The sequence below is a fragment of the Scyliorhinus canicula genome, unplaced genomic scaffold (assembly GCF_902713615.1).
Source record: "Scyliorhinus canicula unplaced genomic scaffold, sScyCan1.1, whole genome shotgun sequence".
Classification (NCBI taxonomy): domain Eukaryota; kingdom Metazoa; phylum Chordata; class Chondrichthyes; order Carcharhiniformes; family Scyliorhinidae; genus Scyliorhinus; species Scyliorhinus canicula.
Genome location: NW_024055728.1, coordinates 4,883,947 through 4,904,491, shown reverse-complemented (window position 1 = coordinate 4,904,491; position 20,545 = coordinate 4,883,947). Strand labels below are relative to the sequence as shown.

Here is a 20,545-nt window from a genome sequence, read left to right as displayed (position 1 = left end):
TACATGCAGAATTGAAACGGTCAAATGGGCGTTTTAACTGTAAGTTTTCAAAATAATGATGAACTTCGATTGGTTAGATAAGCAAAAGATATGTGCCCTGGCGAGGGAATGTCTAAATAGGAGATGTTGATTGAACATCATTGACGAAACAAGCGGAGCTGAGATTAATATGGTTTAATCTCTGGAGCCATGTTTTGTGACGTGGCGAATGCACCTAGAAATCTTGGTGGAATCATATTCAGTAACTTTCAAATGGGAACTGGAATATATACTGAATTAAACGTTAAAGGATGAAGAACGAGAAGGTCTGGTGGAAGATTGAGACTAATTGAATATGGTATTAAATGTGGCAGCACAGATGTTCTCGACCGAAGGATCTCTTCCTCGTTTGGTTAATTGTGTTTCTACATCTGGTTTTAAACTTCTGTTTATTTTCTCTCTCTGGCCTGGATTAAATGTTTGTGTCTGCAGTATTCCCGTCTCAATTAGTGTCCCAACACCACGACCACATTGTTCACCTTGAGTACAAGCAGCTCATTCACAATGTTCTGTTCTTTCTCCCATTATCTCACTCAGAAAGTAGGTCTATTGCTCCCATAACGGCTGGTGTTGGTTCTGCTGCGGGTCTATTTCTCATCCTGGCTCTACTCGGCGCCTGTCTCTGGAGGAAAGGTAGGTCATACTCGGTACAACAACAGGTCGTCGTACATGCACCGACCAAGGTGAATGCCGCCACTTCTTGATCACTATGACCCAATTCGCTGAACAATCCAGCCAATTTGGTAACACGGCAGTACCAGTGGATAGCACTGTGGCTTCACAGCGCGAGGGTCCCAGATTCGATTCCCCCGCTGGGTCACTGTCTGTGCAAAGTCTGCACGTTCTCCCAGTGGCTGCGTGGATTTCCTCCGGGTGCTCCGATTTCCTCCCACAGTCCAAAGACGTGCAGATGAGGCAGATTGGCCATGGTAAATTGCCCTTAGTGTCCAATAATGGGGTTATTGAAGTACGAGGATAGGGTGCCAGTGAGGTCTTGAATGGGTCGGCGCAGACTCGATGGGCCGAATGGCCTCCTTCTGCAATGTATGTTCTATGTTCGATGTAACTGTCTCTGTCATGGACGTGCATTTCGAACTTCATATAAAGGATTAGATAGCCAGTGACAAAGCTTGAAGATTCATCGGCAGAAAATAACCTTGCGCGGATGAGGAAGGCAACAGTAAATATCAAAAGAACCACATGTCAAATTGTTATTCAAATATTCAGTGGCACCGTCTTCACAAGAGTTAAACTAGTGGCTGGGCTTGTTACTCACAATCATGCAGCTGATTTTGGGCAGGTATTACTTTGCTATCACTTGCGACATAACGAGCAGTATCGCTTTGGAGGATCAAAAAAAAACAGATGTCTACCCCAGCACTGTCAGATTATGAAGAAAGCAGCGAGACTCAGCGAGGTGATTTCAAACACGGTGTTCAAAGAAGAAATTATACGGAATCTGTAACATGACAGAAAAGAAAAAGGAAGACAGCAACAAGTTGGTAAAATATAATCTCGTACACATATATGGAAATTGTTTAATCAGTGTTGCGACTAAGTTATGACTGCCAAGGAATATACTGGTGACGAATGGCTTGGCATCATTCACCCAATATCTGGATGTTGCAATGAACTCAGGGCACCGCAGCAACAATCTGGGGGATGTGAGAAATTGTGTGAAATGTACTTCCTTGTCTGGAAGCATTTGGCTGTCGAAGAGGTACAACTTCTCCACACGATTATTTAATCCATTCTGATTCTTTGGCCACTCCCATCAGCCCTTGTGTAACACATCAATTGAAATTGACCTTGAGTTTGTTATCACCGCACACCTCATGTTTGGACTCATCCACTACATTAGCCGCACCTACTGCTCAATGGACCCTTGCCCTTAGAAACCCCCACCATACTGGAATTCTCCAGGTCAATCCACTGAGGCACACACTGGTTTCAGTTCACACAGAAGACGCTCATGTCAACACCTCTGTCGGTAGGAAATGCTCTCACTTTGCAGACTTCCCCATGTAAAGACAATATTATTTTGCAAGTGTTTAATTAATGGTCGTCTCCTTGAAAGTTTTCTATTGCTCATAAATCTTACTGTTCAAAGTCTCTTAAACAATCTACCGTCCCAACAAATATACTAGTGTTCTTCTCTAAATGCTAGCCGGGATGTTATCATTTTTTAAAACTCTACATCTCTCAATTCCATTAATTCTTTATTAATTCCACATACCGCTGAACTAAACGGACTTCCTAACATGAACTATTCTTTCTCATCCCAACTTTCAGTTGCACCCTGGTCATAGATTTGAATCCAATGACTTACTCTCCCTTGTCTGCATAACCACCACTGCCAAGTTCTGAATTCAGTCCGTCAACACATTCATATTCATTACCCTCACCCAAACTCCAAGCGAAACTGTTTAGTGGTGTAAATTGAACTTACAGCGTCGTAATAATCACACACAGTGCCATCCATTAACACGACAGTGGGAACCACTCTGGATGGTACGTTAACGAATCCATCAGGGCATTTTGTATAGAATCCCTACAGTGCAGAAAGGGACCATTGGGCCCATCCAATCTCCTTCGGGACTTAGGAAGAGTACTTAAGGCTACTCTGCCACCTTACTCTCTAACCCATTCACCCGATCAAACATTTTGGATAGTAATGGGCAATTTAGCATGGCTTATCCAACTGACCTGCACAGGTTTGGTTTAGAAGGAAAAGCGGAACATCCGGAACAGCCCACGCAAAACGGGGAGAAAATAGAAACTCCACAGCGACAGTCCTCGAAGCAGGGATTGAAACTGGGTCACGAGAGCTGAGATGCAGCTGTTATAATCACTGTGCTACAGTGCTGCTAAGATTCAGCATCAGCATTCAAACAATCTGAAAGTCTCCATTCATATGTAGATTGGCACTGGCGTCTCATAGAGCCTCACTGCTCTTTGAAATTCTATGAAACATCCATTCCTGCAGACTCAGAATTGGTTCGTGGTTTCTAACCCGTGTGTTTCCTTCACAGGGAAAAGAAAAGAGAACAGAGATACCAGGTGAGACCATTCCCGCTACGACTCAATCACATGGGTCAGCCGAATGGTCAGAACGATTCGATAATTAGAAGAATGTGTTCTCTCTGGGTGCAGTGTGAATTGGGTCTTTAAGCTACGAGATTTATCAGTTTACACTGAAACTTACAAATTCCTCCAATGTAATGTATAAGCAAATAAGCATCTACCAGACACACGCACGCTGGAAAATACAATGGCACACAGATACACATGCAGAAACACAGAGAGACACGGTACACAAATCATAGATGCACACACACGCGTGCAAACATTCGAAATGACGCACTTACCTTCACACACATTCACTGTCGTGTACATTAATATGCTGCAACTCATACAAGCACAGTCACAGGCACACAAAAGGTAAAGCACGCATGCATTCACACACGCGCACACCCTCACACATTCTCATGCAGTCACATCCACCCACACGTACTGACATGACACACACGCTTACAGCATCTCAAATTCACTCACACACATTTACACACGCAGTCACAAATCCAGATGATCGCACTCATAGATGCAGAATCTTGAAACAATCCACACTCACACATACACACTCACACCAATCTCACACGTGCACCATCACACACAGATATTCTCTAACGCACACACTCACATTTGCAGATTCAAAATCATCAAATGCACCACATACTCACTCACACAGGCATCCATTGACAGACAGACTAATTCACAGTATAGGAGGGAAGTGAATGAACTGAAAAGGGTGTGGAGGAGATTTACCATGACAAAAGCAAACTACTGCCCATTCTGGGACTGGAAAAATAAACAGAAAATACTGGACAATCTCAGCAGGTCTGACACCTTCTGCTGAGAGAGAAGGGAGTTAATTTTTTGAGTCTGGATGACTGCCAAAGCTGTGCAGAACTGGGAATAGGTTCAAATTTATACTCATAATAGTGGAGAGGCGGGGGACGGGCGCGTGGGGCATTTGAGCTGGATAGAGCCCCAGCGATAGGGGGAGATTGAGAGATATGTCATGGGAAGTATTACCAAAGCATGCAAAATGGTTGACCAAGGCTAATAATGGTGCTGATAGTGACACGTTGAGAGATTAGAATACATTAATGGTAGAACAAAGGAATGTAGCTTGTGAAAGGGCAACTAGGAAAAAGTTGCATCGGCCCAAGTGGAGAAGGCGGGGGTGGGGGGGGGGGGGGGGTGGGGTTTGAGGGCAATGGTGAAGAAAAAGCATGTCGCTATAAGAAACTAAAATACGTTCATATCAATTTATTAAAAAGTAGTTGAAGGTGCAGGGGAGAGGTCGCAGTCTTAAGATGTTAAACTCGGTGCTGAGTCCGAAGGCTGTCACGTTAGGGTCAGAAGATGATGTTGTTCCTCCTGTTGACGCAGGGCTTCACTGGAACACAGCAGCAGGCCAAGGACGGACATGTGGACGTGAGCGCCGGACGATGAGTTCAAATGGCGGCGGCAGGAAGGTATTGGTCCTACTTGCTGACGGAACGATGGTGATCTGCAAAGCGGTCATTCAGCCTGCGTTTAGTCTCTGAAATGTCGGATAGGTTGCATTGGGGCAGCAAAAACAGTAGACCAGATTGAAGGAGGTACAAGTGAGCGCTGCATCCCTTGAAAATAGCGTTTAGCAATTTGTGTGCATGCAGAGGTGAAGTGGGAAGTAAATTACATATTTGCGGGTTGGAGGATTAGACTACGGTGTCCCGGAAGGATCGGGCCCTTCGAAATGCAGTAATGGGAAGTAACTGAAGATGTGTTTGGCGTTGGCATCATGCCGGAGTTGGCATAATTGGCTGAATATGGTCATTTGCATGTGGGTAGCGGAGAGGGGGCGAAGAGTGAGTACAAGGTGAAATCTATCATTTTTCTGGGAGGGAGGGGATTTACCAGGTTGTTGCTTGGGCTGCAGAGATTTAGTTATGAAGAGCGAGAGACGTGGGTCGTATTTTATGGAACTGAGGGGCTGAGGGGAAAATAAATGTAAATACGTTGACATAAATCAAAACAACGTGAGCGAAGTTGCAAGAAAGAGCTCACAGTCAGAAGATGTTAAGTCTGGAAGGCTGAAAAGTGCCAATCGGAAGATAGTGTTGTTCCTCCAGTTTGGGGTGGGCTTCAGTGGACATTGCAGCAGGCTAAGAACAGACATGCGGATGTGTAGAATTATGAGGGGTGCATATAGTGTAGAAAGGAATAAACGTTTCCCCTTGGTTAAGACCAATTGCGATGGGTATATTTTTACGGTAAGGGGCAGGCCTCTCTGTGTAGTATAACTTTATGATTCTATGGCTATGAATACTCATACACGACTCACACACCACAAATCACTCTCACACACATGCAGACACGCACATGCACACTCACACACCGCTCCCACCTCCGCACAGCACCCAAACCCACATACCACTGACATAGCGACACGCACACCCCACTCAAGCACACACTCTCTTTTTCTCACATACATTCACACACTCACACCTATGCACACATAAACAGGCCGTCAAAATAATCGGTGGCAGAGCTTCAAAAACGCACAAAACGTTCACATAAACAGCCGCACTTAAATACTGACACAGGGACACACACACGGAAACACACACATGCCGACACGGTAGCACTCAGACTCGCCAGAAGACCGGCAAACCCGCAAGTACGCGTGCGCGTTCAACCATGCAATTAAATGTAACCTCAAGCTCTCACTCACACTGAAACTCTAGTATGCACACAACAACATGCACAACCTCAAGCACCGACACATATGCACATTCAAAAATGTTTTCGCGCATACATGTAGAAACACAACCCTTCAACAGATGTATTTAAATTTCAGTAGTAAATATGGGCTGAATCCGTGAAACAGAAACATTTCTTGGCCATTCCAATTGCAAAGGATATGCACAATACACCGGAATATGACCTGCAGTCCATTCAGTAACAGAGAATCTATCACCTGGGGTCATACCAGATGAAGTGGACTGAATGTATTTTATTTTCTGTTACTTGAAGGTACACAGTGTCTCCTGACGACCAAAGCAATGAACCTGTTACATGTGAGTTAAGATTTATATTTTTGCAGCAAGAATTGCCATTTGTGTTCAGAGATCTGTTATCACCTCATGAATAATTGATTGCCGGAAAACCCGATTCAATTGTAGCACCGTTCTCAGGTATCAGCCAATGGATCAGCCGTACTGTTATAATGGATATTGGCCATCTTTCTCTATGCTCCAGGTTATGTAGGTGACCCAGAATGGCCGAACTATTATAATTGACATTGCCCATCTTTATCTTTGCCCCAGGTAGTGTAGGTGACCCAGATGGCCGAACTGTTATAATTGACATTGCCCATCTTTATCTTTGCCCCAGGTAGTGTAGGTGACCCAGAATGGCCGAACTGTTATAATTGACATTGGCCATCTTTCTTTAGGCTCCAGTTAGTGTAGGCGACCCAGAATGGGCGGACTGAATTCAGAATGTCGAATTTTCCTAACAAAAACGTCTTGCGGGACTTGTGGGAGAGAACCGCAGCACCCGGAGGAAATACACGGACACACGGGGAGAATGTGCAGACTCCACACAGACAGTCACCAAGCGGAGAATCGAATTTGGGGCGCTGACAGGGAGTAGGGCCTCCTATACGTACACAAGAGATGGTAGATGGAGTTTAATCCGAAGAAATGTGAGGTTATGCATATTTGGAAGGTATAATTCCGGTAGGGAATAGTAGAACCCTCAGAAGTAGTGAAAGTTAGAGAGATCTAGGTGTACAGATCCAGAGATCACTGAAAGGGGCAACACAGGTGGAGAAGGCAGTCAATAAGACATACGCCATGCTTGCCTTCATTGGCCGGGGCGTTGAGTATAAAAATTGGCAAGTTATGTTGCAGGTGCATAGAACTTTAGTTAGGCAACACTTGGAGTATAGTGTTCAATTCTGGTCGTCACACTACCAGAAGGATGCGGAGGCTTCAGAGAGGGTACAGAAGAGATTTACCACGATGTTGCCTGGTATGGAGGGCATTAGCTATGTGGAGTGATTAAATAAACGGTTTGTTCTCAGTGGAACGGCAGAGGTTGAGGGCGACCTGATAGAGGTCTACAAAATAATGGGGGGCATAGACAAAGTTCATCGTCAGAGATTTTCCCAGCGTAGAGGGGTTAATTGCTAAGGGGTATAGATTTAAGGTGCGACGGGCAAGGTTTAGGGTAGATGTACGTGGTATTTTTTTTTACACAGAGAGTAGTGGGTGCCTAGAACTCGCTGCCGGAGGAGGTGGTGGAAGGATGGACGAGAGTGACATTTAAGTGGGACCTTGACAAATGCATGAATACGATGGGAATTGAGGGATACGGACCAGGAAGTGTTGAAGATTGTAGTTTAGTTGGGCTGCATGTACGGCACGGGCTTGGAGGGCCGAAGGGCCTGTCCCTGTGCTGTACTTTTCTTTGTTCCTTGTTTGTTCTTTAGAAAACATAGAATGTGAAGCTAAATGAGCAACCAGCCTTGGTCAGGAACGGAGTTTTGAGTTGAATGTTCGTCAACAGATGGCAAAATGGTCAAACTAAATATGTCGGTTAGGTTTGAGTAGGGTGATCATTGCTCGGCACAACATCGAGGGCCGAAAGGCCTGTTCTGTGCTGTACAGTTCTATGTTCTATGTGCAGGCTAGGTGAATTGGTCACGCTAAATTGTCCCTTAATTGGAACAAATGATTGTTACTCTAAATTTATTTTAAAAAACGTATCGGCACAATTGAGTTAGTCTAAACTATGGGGGCGGGGTTGCCTTGTTAATTAGAAATGAAATTAAATCAATAGCACTAAACGACATAGGGTCAGACGATGTGGAGTCTGTGTGGGTAGAGTTGAGGAACCACAAAGGCAAAAAAACCATAATGGGAGTTATGTACAGGCCTCCTGACAGTGGTCAGGACCAGGGGCACAAAATGCACCACGAAATAGAAAGGGCATGTCAGAAAGGCAAGGTCACAGTGATCATGGGGGACTTCAATATGCAGGTGGACTGGGTAAATAATGTTGCCAGTGGACCCAAAGAAAGGGAATTCATTGAATGTTTACAGGGTGGCTTTTTGGAACAGCTTGTGATGGAGCCCACGAGGGAACAGGCTATTCTGGACTTAGTGTTATGTAATGAGCCAGAATTGATAAAAGATCTTAAAGTAAGGGAACACTTAGGAAGCAGTGATCATAATATGGTAGAATTCAGTCTGCAATTTGAAAGAAGGAAGGTAGAATCAGATGTAAAGGTTTTACAGTTAAATAAAGGTAATTACAGGCGCATGAGGGAGGAACTGACGAAAATCGACTGGAAGCAGAGCCTAGTGGGAAAGACAGTAGAACAGCAATGGCAGGAGTTTCTGGGAGTAATTGAGGACACAGTGCAGAGGTTCATCCCAAAGAAAAGAAAGGTTATCAGAGGGAGGATTAGGCAGCCATGGCTGACAAAGGAAGTCAGGGAATGCATCAAGGCAAAAGAGAGAGCCTATAATGTGGCAAAGAGTAGTGGGAAGTCAGAAGATTGGGAAGGCTACAAAAACAAACAGAGGATAACAAAGAGAGAAATAAGGAAGGAGAGGATCAAATATGAAGGTAGGCTAGCCAGTAACATTAGGAATGATAGTAAAAGTTTATTTAAATACATTAAAAACAAACGGGAGGCAAAAGTAGACATTGGGCCGCTCCAAAAGGACGCTGGTAATCTAGTGATGGGAGACAAGGAAATAGCTGAGGAACTTAATAAGTACTTTGCGTCAGTCTTCACAGTAGAAGACATGAGTAATATTCCAACAATTCAGGAAAGTCAGGGGGAAGAGTTGAATATGGTTGCCATCACAAAGGAGAAGGTGCTAGAGAAACTAAAAGGTCTGAAAATTGATAAATCTCCGCGCCCAGATGGGCTACATCCTAGAGTTCCAAAGGAGATAGCTGAAGAAATAGTGGAGGCGTTAGTTATGATCTTTCAAAAGTCACTGGAATCAGGGAAAGTCCCAGAGGATTGGAAAATCGCTGTTGTAACCCCCCTGTTCAAGAAGGGAACAAGAAAAAAGATGGAAAATTATAGGCCAATTAGCCTAACCTCGGTTGTTGGTAAAATTCTAGAATCCATCGTTAAGGATGAGATTTCTAAATTCTTGGAAGTGCAGGGTCGGATTAGGACAAGTCAGCATGGATTTAGTAAGGGGAGGTCGTGCCTGACAAACCTGTTAGAGTTCTTTGAAGAGATAACAAATAGGTTAGACCAAGGAGAGCCAATGGATGTTATCTATCTTGACTTCCAAAAGGCCTTTGACAAGGTGCCTCACGGGAGACTCCTGAGTAAAATAAGGGCCCATGGTATTCGAGGCAAGGTACTAACATGGATTGACGATTGGCTGTCAGACAGAAGGCAGAGAGTTGGGATAAAAGGTTCTTTTTCGGAATGGCAACCGGTGACAAGTGGTGTCCCGCAGGGTTCAGTGTTGGGGCCACAGCTGTTCTCTTTATATATTAACGATCTAGATGACGGGACAAGGGGCATTCTGGCCAAGTTTGCCGATTATACAAAGATAGGTGGAGGGGCAGGTAGTATTGAGGAGGTGGGGAGGCTGCAGAAAGATTTAGACAGTTTAGGAGAATGGTCCAAAAAGTGGCTGATGAAATTCAACGTGGGCAAGTGCGAGGTCTTGCACTTTGGAAAAAAGAATAGAGGCATGGACTATTTTCTAAACGGTGACAAAATTCATAATGCTAAAGTGCAAAGGGACTTGGGAGTCCTAGTCCAGGATTCTCTAAAGGTAAACTTGCAGGTTGAGTCCGTAATTAAGAAAGCAAATTTAATGTTGTCATTTATCTCAAGAGGCTTGGAATATAAAAGCAGGGATGTACTTCTGAGGCTTTATAAAGCACTAGTTAGGCCCCATTTAGAATACTGTGAGCAATTTTGGGCCCCATACCTCAGGAAGGACATACTGGCACTGGCGCGGGTCCAGCGGAGATTCACACGGATGATCCCAGGAATGGTAGGCCTAACATACGATGAACGTCTGAGGATCGTGGGATTATATTCATTGGAGTTTAGGAGGTTGAGGGGAGATCTAATAGAAACGTACAAGATAATGAATGGCTTGGATAGGATGGACGTAGGGAAGTTGTTTCCATTAGCAGGGGAGTCCAGGACGCGGGGGCACAGCCTTAGAATAAAAGGGAGTTACTTTAGAACAGAGATGAGGAGAAATTTCTTCAGCCAGAGAGTGGTAGGTCTGTGGAATTCATTGCCACAGAGGGCGGTGGAGGCCGGGACATTGAGTGTCTTTAAGACAGAAATTGATAAATTCTTGATTTCTCGAGGAATTAAGGGCTATGGGGAGAGAGCGGGTAAATGGAGTTGAAATCAACCATGATTGAATGGTGGAGTGGACTCGATGGGCCGAATGGCCTTACTTCCGCTCCTATGTCTTATGGTCTTATGGTCTTATGTGCATGGATGGTCATGGCAGGTTCGCATTGCTGCATAATTCTATTAGTGATAATGGAAGGCTGCGGTTTAACGACCACAGTTCTTCAACGTTTTGAGAGTATTTTCATGGAGAAATCATAGAAGGATGTGGGTGATTGAGGATTAGAACAAAACCAGAGAACATTAAAATTAATGTCACAAATAACCAAATGTGAATTAAAAATGAGATTATTTAAAAGAAAACAAGAACGAATTTCACGTATTTATCATTTCGAAAGCTAATTAGTCCCAAATCGTTGTAGTTAATATTATTTGGAAAAAAAAGTCACAAAACAGACCTCATTAATGAATAGTCAAATATTCTAAGTTGAATCGTCAATGTGTTGTTTTCAAATTGTTTTGTTTCGTTTAGATGCTGTTCTTAACCTACAATCTCAGCCGAAGAGTAATAGGGTAAGTTCTAATTGGCTCTGAGAGTGTGTGTAAGAGGAAGGCATTGAACTTGTGTGTGTGTGAGAGTATGTGCGCGTGAGATTGTGCATCTGTGTGGGGGTGTATGTGCTGGTATATGTTTGCCTGAGTGTGTGCGTGAGGGATAGTGTAGTATGTTTCAGTTGTGTGTGTGTAGGAGGGAGTGTGCATGTTTGTTAGAGTGTGTGAGTGGCACTGTCTAAGTTTGCATATAGCCGTGTCAGTGAGAGTGTGTTTGAGTTTGTGTGCGAGGGAGAGTATGTGTTTTAGAGTGTAAAGGGCTGTCTGTGCCTGATGTGCGTGTTAGGGACAGTGTATGTGTGCTTTCGAGGGAGAGTTGGCGTGTGCATGAGTGTGTGTGTGTTTGAGTTTGTATGCGAGGGATATTGGGCGTGGTTCAGTGTGTGACAGGGAGAATGTGTGTATGTGTCAATGTGTGTACGTGGGTGTGTCTGAGTGTTCGTGAGGATGAGTGTGTGTTTGACATGTGTAATATAGAGTGTGTGTATTTTTCCTGTGTGTCGAAGTGAAAGTGCATGTGGTTTAGGGTGTATTTGTGGGAGAATACTTGTATGCGAGAGTGTAAGAGTGAGTGTGTGTAAGATATGATGTGTACATGCTTGTGTATGCATTTAAGGAGCAAGGCCAACAGCGTTCGCTGAATTCCAATTCGGACTGACGGCACCACATTCTCCACCTCGCCCTACGCCTGAGGCGTGGTGAACCTCAGGTTACATCACCACCAGCCTGCTCTCCCCCTCAAAGGGGAAAGCAGCCTAATGTCAACTGGGACAATGGCAACTTTATTTATTTTCAACTTCATAAGAAGTTGAATGTGCGTGTCTTTGTGTGCACCTGCTGGAGAATGTGTTTGTGTTTTCGTGTGTAACTTAGAATGTATCTGTTTCTGTCTCTGTCAGACAGAATATGTGAGTGTTTGGATAGTGTATTCTTTGATGCTCTTTTTATTTCGTTCGTTCTTTAGCAAATAATGTACTGCCTTTCATCACTGAACCTTTTCCTGCTTTTCAATACCATAACTCTCTTCCCCTCAAGAGTTATTCATTACAATACATGCTCTGTCGATCAACTTTTGAGTTGTCTTCAACATGCCACCGAACTTTATGGAGCTGCGAGAGTGGAACGGAGCTGAGAGAATTTGTCAAAATATGCTGATTATCAGTAAATAGAGGTCAATTGAGCAGTGGTGTGTTAAGCTGCCCTTTACAGGGCATGGAATGGATTGAACGTTTATATCTAATTATTGCAGCTGTCTGTGGAGAACAGAAAAAATTAATATCTGGATATGCATGTTTCTATTTTTTTCATTGAGCAGGCGTGACCACCTAATATCCTGCACCAACAATCTTTGAGGCCACATTGAATAGAACAGTACATCACAGAACAGGCCCTTCGGCCCTCAATGTTGTGACGAGCAATGATCACCCTACTCAAACCCACGTATCCACCCTATCCCCGTAACCCAACAACCCCCCCTCCCTCTTAACCTTACTTTTATTAGGACACTACGGGCAATTTAGCATGGCCAATCCACCTAACCCGCACATCTTTGGACTGTGGGAGGAAACCGGAGCACCCGGAGGAAATCCACGCACACACTGGGAGGACGTGCAGACTCCACACAAAAAATGACCCAACCGGGAATCGAACTTGGGACCCTGGAGCTGTGAAGCATTTATACTAACCACCATGCTACCCTGCTGCCCAGGGTGTTAAGTTCTCCCGATCATTGTCCTTGAACAGAATTGCAACTGTACTGTGCATTGGCAATAATAATACTCTTCATTTTTACAAGTAGGCTTACATTAACAGTGCAGTATAGTATCTCTGAAAAGCCACACGTCGCCACATTCCGGCGCCTATTCGGGTAAACAGAAGGAGAATTCAGAATGTCGAATTTTCCTAACAAGCACGTCTTTCGGGCTTGTGGGAGAAAACCGCAGCACCGGGAGGAATCCCACACAGACACGGGGAGAATGTGCAGACTCCGCATAGACAGTGACACAGCGGGGAATCGAAATTGAGGCGCTGGCACTGTGAAGCAAGACATTAACCAGTGTGATACCATACCGCCCAAGACCGCACCTGTCCAGTTTCGTGTACCTAACTGCAGGATGGACATAATTGTATTGGAGGCAGTTTAGGGAAGGTTCGCGAAGCACAACTCTGGGGTAAAGGGTATTAGGCTGATGAGGAACGTTTTGCCAAATCGGGCCTGTACCCAGTGTGTTTACAGAACTGAGCGATGTGTTTAACATGCAACGTTCTGGGGCAACAACTTGGCGCAGTGGGTTAGACCTTCTGTCTCACGGCGACGAGGCCCCAGGTTCGATCCCGGCTCTGGGTCACTGTCTGTGTTGAATTTGCACATTCGGATTTTTTGCGTGGGTTTCGTCCCGCAGCCCACAGATTTCCGGGGTAGTTCGATTCGCCACGCTATGTTGCCCCTTAATTGGTAAAAATAAATAGATACTCTAAATTTATATTTTTAAAAAACATAGAACTTTCAGCGTGCAGGGGTGCTCTATGTGGGGATGAGGTGCAGCGTTGTAGGGTAGCTGCGAAGACAGCGATTCAACTAATGTGGTATCTAGAATTCTAGGGGTTGGAGGTTGGTTGCATAGATTACAATAAGGGGTCAACCATTGTATACGGAGATAAGGAGGAATGCTATCTCTCACATGGTCATTAGAAAGTGGAATTTTCTCCCCCAGAGAACAGCAGACATTTGGATGTTGAATATATTCGTGGCTGAGTTAGACACAATTCTGAAAGAAGAGAGTCGCGGGTTGGCGGGGAGGGGTGGTGGGGCTTGGCCGCGGGGCAGTCAGGAAGTGGGGGTCAGGGGCAATCAGATCACACCGCTCCTATCGAATGGAGGAGCAGGCGAGAGGAACCGAATGGCCTATTCCTGATCATATTCCTTTCGTTGTCATGAGATCATAAGACATAGGAGCAGAACTAGGGTACGCCCATCGAGACTGCTCGCCATTCAATCATGACTGATATTTTTCTCATCGTCATTCTGCTGCCTTCTCCCATAACCCCTGATCCCCATATTAATCAAGAACCTATCTCTCTCTGCCTTAATGACACTCAGTGATTTGGCCTCCACTTCCTTCTGCGGCAAAGAGATCCAAAGATTCACCAACCTCGTGCTGAAGAAATTCCTCCTCATCTCTGTTTTAAAGGATCGTCCCTTCAAACTGAGATGGTGTTCTCTGGTTCTAGTTTTTACGACAAGTGGAAACATCCTCTCCACGTTCACTCTATCCAGGCCCCGCAGTATCTTTAACGTTTCAATAAGATCCCCTCTCATCCTTCTGAACTTCTGCGAGTACAGACCAAGGGTGCACAAACGTTCCTCACACGACAAGTTCTTCATTCCAGGGATCATTGTTTTGAACCTCTTCTGGACCCTTTCCAAGGCCACCACATACTTCCTTAGATAAGGGGCCCAAAACTGCTCGCAATACTCCAAATGGGGTCTGAGAGGAGCCTTATACAGCCTCAGAAATATATCCCTGTGTTGTATTCTAGCCCCCATGACATGAACGTGAACATTGCATTTGCCTTCTTACCTGCCGACAGAACCTGCACATTAACCTGAAGGGAATCGTGACTAAGGACTCCCGTCCCTCTGTGCTGTTGCTTTCCGAAGCATTTCCCCATTTTGAAAATAGTCTATGCCTAGAATCCTCCTTCTAAAGTGCATAACCTCACACTTTTCCACATTGTATTTCATTTGCCACATCATTGCCCACTCCCCTAGCTTTTCCAGGTCCTTCTACAGACCCATGATTCCTCAAACTACCTTCCCCTCAACAGATCGTTGTATCATCTGCAAACGTAGCAACAGTGCCTTCAGTACCTTCTTCCAGATCATTAATGAAAATTGTAAAAGGTTTTGGTCCCAGCACAGACCCCGAGGCACACCACTAGTCACCATCTGCCATCCTGAAAAAGACCCTTTATCCCCACTCTTTGCCTTCTGCCGGTCAGCCAATCATCTTTCCATGCCAGCGTCTTACCCTTAACACAATGGGATTTTAACGTATTTTACAGGTTCCTGTGAGGCACCTTGTCAAAGGCCTTCTGGAAATCTAAATAAATCACTTCCACTGATTCTCCTTTCTCTATCGTGCTTGTTACTTCCTTAAAGAACTCTAACAGGTTTGTCAGTCACGACCTGCCTTTGACTAAGCCGTGCTGACTCAGTCCTACTTTGTCATGCATTTCCAAGTGCTTCGCGATCTCATCTTTAATAACAGACTCTAAAATCTTACCAATGACCGGTCCGGCTAACCAGCGTATAATTTCCCGTCTTCTGCCTCTATCTCTTCTTAAACAGTGGTGTTACATGAGCCACCTTCCAGTCCTCTGTGACACTTCCTGCCTCCTGTGATTCCTGATAGATCACCAATAATGCCTCCACAATTTCCTTACCTATCTCTCTTTGGACCCTGAGGTGTAGTGCATCCGGTCCAGGTGACTTATCCACCTTCAGACATTTCAGTTCCCCAGAACCGCTCATTAGTAACGGGTACTGCACTCAGCTCGGCCGCCTGGACACCTGGAGCTCAGGCATCCCACAGTCATGACCTTGTGACGATTGGTTCTCGAGCCCCGTGTCCCTCTGTCAGTACTTGTCCGTTTAAGGCCCGGTAGGCGGGATGTGGCGTCTTACCAACACTTATCACATCGAGTAATATTCTTTCTGTCGATTCAGCACGGCAGCACAAGTGGATAGCAGTTGAGCTTCACAGCGCCAGAGTCCCACGTTCGATTCCCTGCTGGGTCACTGTCTGTGTGGAGTCTGCACGTTCTCCACTTGCCTGCGTGTGTTTTCTCCGGGTGCTCCGGTTTCCTCTCACAGTCCAAAGACGTGCAGGTTAGGTGGACTGCTCATGATAAATTGCCCTTCGTGACTAAAACGGTTTGGAGCGGTTATTGGGTTCGTGGGATAGGGTGGAAGTGAGCACTTAAGTGGGTCGGTGATGAATCGATGGGCCGAATGGCCTCCTTCTGCACTGTATGTTCTACGAGTCCCTTTCTCGGCACACCCTCGAGGGCCGAAGGGCCTGTTCTGTGCTGAACTGTTCTATGTTCCGTTCGTATGAAATGCATCATCGCTCCTAGGCTAATACCTCCAGTGGAAAAAGTAAAGTTCACAGACCGTCAGTCATAACAAAAACGGGAAATGCTGATAACACTCAGCTGTTCTGGAAGAATCTCTGATGAGACAAACAGAGTTAATGTTTCGAGTTCCAATGACTCTTCAGATAAATTAGATGGTGGGGTAAGTGATGGATTATGTATTGTTTCAGAAGAACTCGATCCTTTGGATCAGATTGGAAGAGCAGACGTGCGTAGAAAGTAGGGGGGATTTGTCAAATATGTATTCGGAAAAGACAAAGACCATTATTGGCAGTTTTGAAGCCAAAAGTGGTGGTAATGGCGATAGAGAAGTAACTGAGCTTGGACTGTTAATAGGATAACAAGGATTCACGTTTTGTGAATGAAAAACTCAAGAGCATGGGGCAGATGGATTCGTGAGCTGGAGGTGGGTCTTTGGGACAAGAGGAAGGGATTTAAAAGGTCAAGATGGATACCTACATTTGTACAGCACAGAAGTGGGTCCAGTTCCCCTCATGTTTGTGCTGGCAATTAAGCACCTATTTACTCAAGTCGGATAATTCAGTATTTTAACTGTCGTCCTGCATGCTATGGCGATTCAAGTGTCATCCAAATGCTTCGTAAATGTTTTGAAGGCCACCGCCATGACCGTACTTTCAGACTCACTTCCCTTTGCCGAAAAACGGCTTTCCTCAAATCCGCACTAAATCTACTGTTTCTGAACTAACATCTCCTGCTCCGGGGTTCTTGACCCCCCTACTAGATGTAATTGTTATTCCTACCTCCTCTATCTCTGACCTCATAATTATATACTCGTGGATCACTCGCTTCGCCCTCCGCCCAGCATGCTCTACTCTAATGAGAACAGCCCAAGGCTAAACAATATCGCTCCAAAACTCAAACGTTCCGGCCGAGGAAAGATCCTGCTGTTCTGGTCTGCACCCTCTCTAGTGCAATCACAGCCTTCCTATCGTGCGACAACCGGAACTGCAGCACTGCAGCTGTGGCCCAATGAACATTTTGTACAGGTCCATCAGAATCTCCCTGCTCTTATATTTTCTGCCTCGGCGAATAAAGACAAGTATCCCATGTCTACTCTTAACCACCTCACTACCTGTTCTGTTGCCTTCATCAATACATATACCTGCACACGAAGGCTTTTCTGGCCCTTTGTACTTCCTAACGCTATCCATTGTGCATTCCCATTCCTTGTTATTCCTCCCAGAATGCAGCATCTCACACTTTTCATGGTTGAAATCCAAGATGGAGGGCGAAAGTTCCTGGTATGAAGTCGTTGAACTCAGTGTTGAGTCCAGATTGTTCTAATTGGCTAGTCGGAAGATGTGGTGTTGTTTCTCCAGTTCTGAATATTTAGCACTGAGCCAAGTCCCCCAATAACAACAGTTCCACGTTGCTGTTGAATGTTTTACACGCTTGTGCCACGTTGATATCCTAACAGAATTTTGCTGAACTTATCTGAGAGTTTCAAACAATTGACATAACTTCTGACCCATTTCAAACTTTATTTCAGGCCCAGCGTCAGCGAGACATCGCCCAAGCTCAGGACGACGAATCAATACTCTACGCAACGGTGAAGCTGTAGAACCTTGGCAGGGATCCTGGACCCTCCGCAAAAAATCCAAGACTTGTTACCCAATGATAACCAACGTGTAACCCAATTCAATATTGTCAGAGGTAACTCGTTGTTTAGCGGGATGTATTCAAAGAGATCAAACTTCGCAAGACGTTGTTCTCCACTCCTTTTATTGCGTCTATTCCGGGCCTGGGGACAGTCTGCTTCTCTGTATTGCTGATATTGAATTCAATCTGTTCTGTGTAAATTCCTCTGCTCCATAAATATTAATGGCAGTAGCTAAGAATATTGAAACAACCAAAACTGTCTCCAATTGCCATCCCCAATCAAGAATCCTTTGAATCAACGCGTTCACAATGTTCAGTTTCTGAGTTTAATTCCTGAACTTCCTATAGTTAGAGTTATGTCTTCTGCTGTACAGATTCCCCAATCAAAGCTAACGGCGTATCTTCTACTATCTTATGAAATAGATTTAACATTGTAACCACCACAAACTGATCACCCATTAATTATCTCTCCTCAAGTGAATCGCAGCTATTCTCATTATTTTACATTCACAGCAAAGCAGAAGCTGTGCTCATCCAATTGTAGAGCAATGTGTCTCTGCTGAGGTGCATTGACCAGAAATCAACACGTGCATTACAGGTTGGATCTTACAATGCATGTGTGGACCTGGAGCGCTTTCCAATTTACAACTTGAGGGAATTGGGACTGTGTCACTGCCTCCATGTCGCACCACGCTACCTTCTATTGTCTGCACGATTGACAGAGTCTGCACGGAGCCCATCATGAGAATGTGACCTCTCTGGCCATCAGCATATTATTGTCTGCACGATTGACAGAGTCTGCACGGAGCCCATCATGCACACAGGTGGTAAAAGCGGATATTGTGGGAAACGGACGCTTCTTATCAAGGATCATAACTCTCATTGTGTTGTGGGAATAAAAATGGATTTAGGAAGTCACAGGAACATTGATGTCCTACTTTTGCTTACAGTTGTATCTCCAGAACAAAGTGGATGATTTTTAAAATTCATTTCTGTCATGTGGACTTAGCTGGTTAGAACAGCGTTTATTGTCCATCCCTAGTTGCCCTTCGGTAGTTGGTAGTATGTTGCCTTCTTGAACCGCTGGAGTCCCTGAGGTGTAGGTACACCTATTTTCCGGTTAGGGTGGGGATTATTCTGATATATTGAGTATGAAAGCAAACAGAATTGAATCTGTGCCCTTGGCTGCCGAGGCACACCTTAGCTGAATGGCAGAAGGAACATCTGGAAAGTGTAATCAGAATACACATACGGAGTGGGAATTAATCCTTTCCACTGATTGCAATGAGCTTTTGTCCTTTCAGAATTATGGGATTGCTCCCTTCCTCCTCCAAATAGTCCTTTCTATTGAAAGACCAGGCTGTTCGAAACACATTGTAGTTCAAGAGCCCAATATCCATTACAAGTGCACGAATTGTTTATTTTTCGGGAAGCCTATGTTTTCCAGTTATAGTTATAAAAATGTGTTTTGATAGATTCATTCTTTTTGAGTAGGCATTTGCTCATGTCTATTGCTACGGAAGATTGTTTTACAGTTATACTTATTTGAGGTGATTTGAAGATTTGTAATTTGATGCGGCTATGCTTTGATTCGACACTTATCTTTGAGGTTCTCAATAAATGCCCCAAGCTTTCACAATGTCATGGTCAGGTGTGGCTCTGTTTACCAGAACACGTTCAAAGTATCTCATCAGGATAAGTCCTGGCACCATTTACACTAATATACGCAGTGTGTGCAGAATATATTCATTGAAGCGGGGCATGACATTCGGAGGTACAGTCAGCATTGATTTGGACAGGAACACATAATCTAATATATCAATACACTTGCCTTTTAACTGGAAAATAACTGAGAACAGAGATACAGGCGCGACATCACAGTTTGCTCTGCCCCGCGCAGCCGACCTCCCTCCAATTAATAAAATCAAACCTCCCCACATAATTGAACCCCATCATACCTGAAAGCCTCCCTTTAATGTTTACTGCCGACTCGTTAAAATATTCATCTCCGTCCTAAAGTCCAGCATCTTGAATTAGCTCCGGTGGTGGGAAAGGGGTCGAGATGGGAGTGGGGGGGGGGCTGCTTTATTTCTCTGCCGGCTTCCGAACAAGTTCGCAGCTGTGGCCAGAATAAATACCTTTGACACATACAGGTACAATCTACATACAGATCAGTATCCATGAAAATGTTTGGAAAATTAAAGGATAGAAATCCAAGACTGTTTAGAAATAGATTATTGCTGCAATAATTTAACTGACAAATTATAGTTTGACACTTGAAAAGGGCAGCAAGGTAGCACAGTGGCTAGCACTGAGGCTTCACAGCGCCAGGGTGCCAGGTTCGATTCACCGCTGTGTCACTGTCTGTGCGGAGTCTGCACGTTCTCCCCGTGTCTGCTTGGGTTTCCTCCGGGTGCTCCGGTTTCCCTCTACACTCAAATGACGTGCAGGTTTCGTGGATTGGCCATGAACATTGACCATAGTGACCAAAAAGATAAGGAGGGGTTATTGGCTTCCGGGGATAGGGTTGAAGTGAGGGCTTGAGTGGGTCGCTGCAGACTCTATGGGCCGAATGGCCTCCTTCGGCACTGTATGTTCTATACATTAATCAGGAAGCGAAAAGGGGATTGCAGATGCTTTATCACGAATTTGATATGGAGAAGATTAGAATATTCGAAAGTGGAGAACAAAGACTGAAATTGA

General features: G+C 44.7%; 1 long non-coding RNA gene across 1 annotated transcript; it reads left to right on the top strand.

Moving 5' to 3' along the window:
* The first annotated feature begins 586 nt into the window (after positions 1–586).
* LOC119960723 lies at positions 587–19,481 on the top strand. Its single transcript, XR_005459507.1, has 5 exons — positions 587–672; positions 3,072–3,099; positions 6,124–6,167; positions 10,986–11,026; positions 17,733–19,481. It is a non-coding gene; the product is annotated as an uncharacterized LOC119960723 (long non-coding RNA).
* Positions 19,482–20,545: the final 1,064 nt, after the last annotated feature.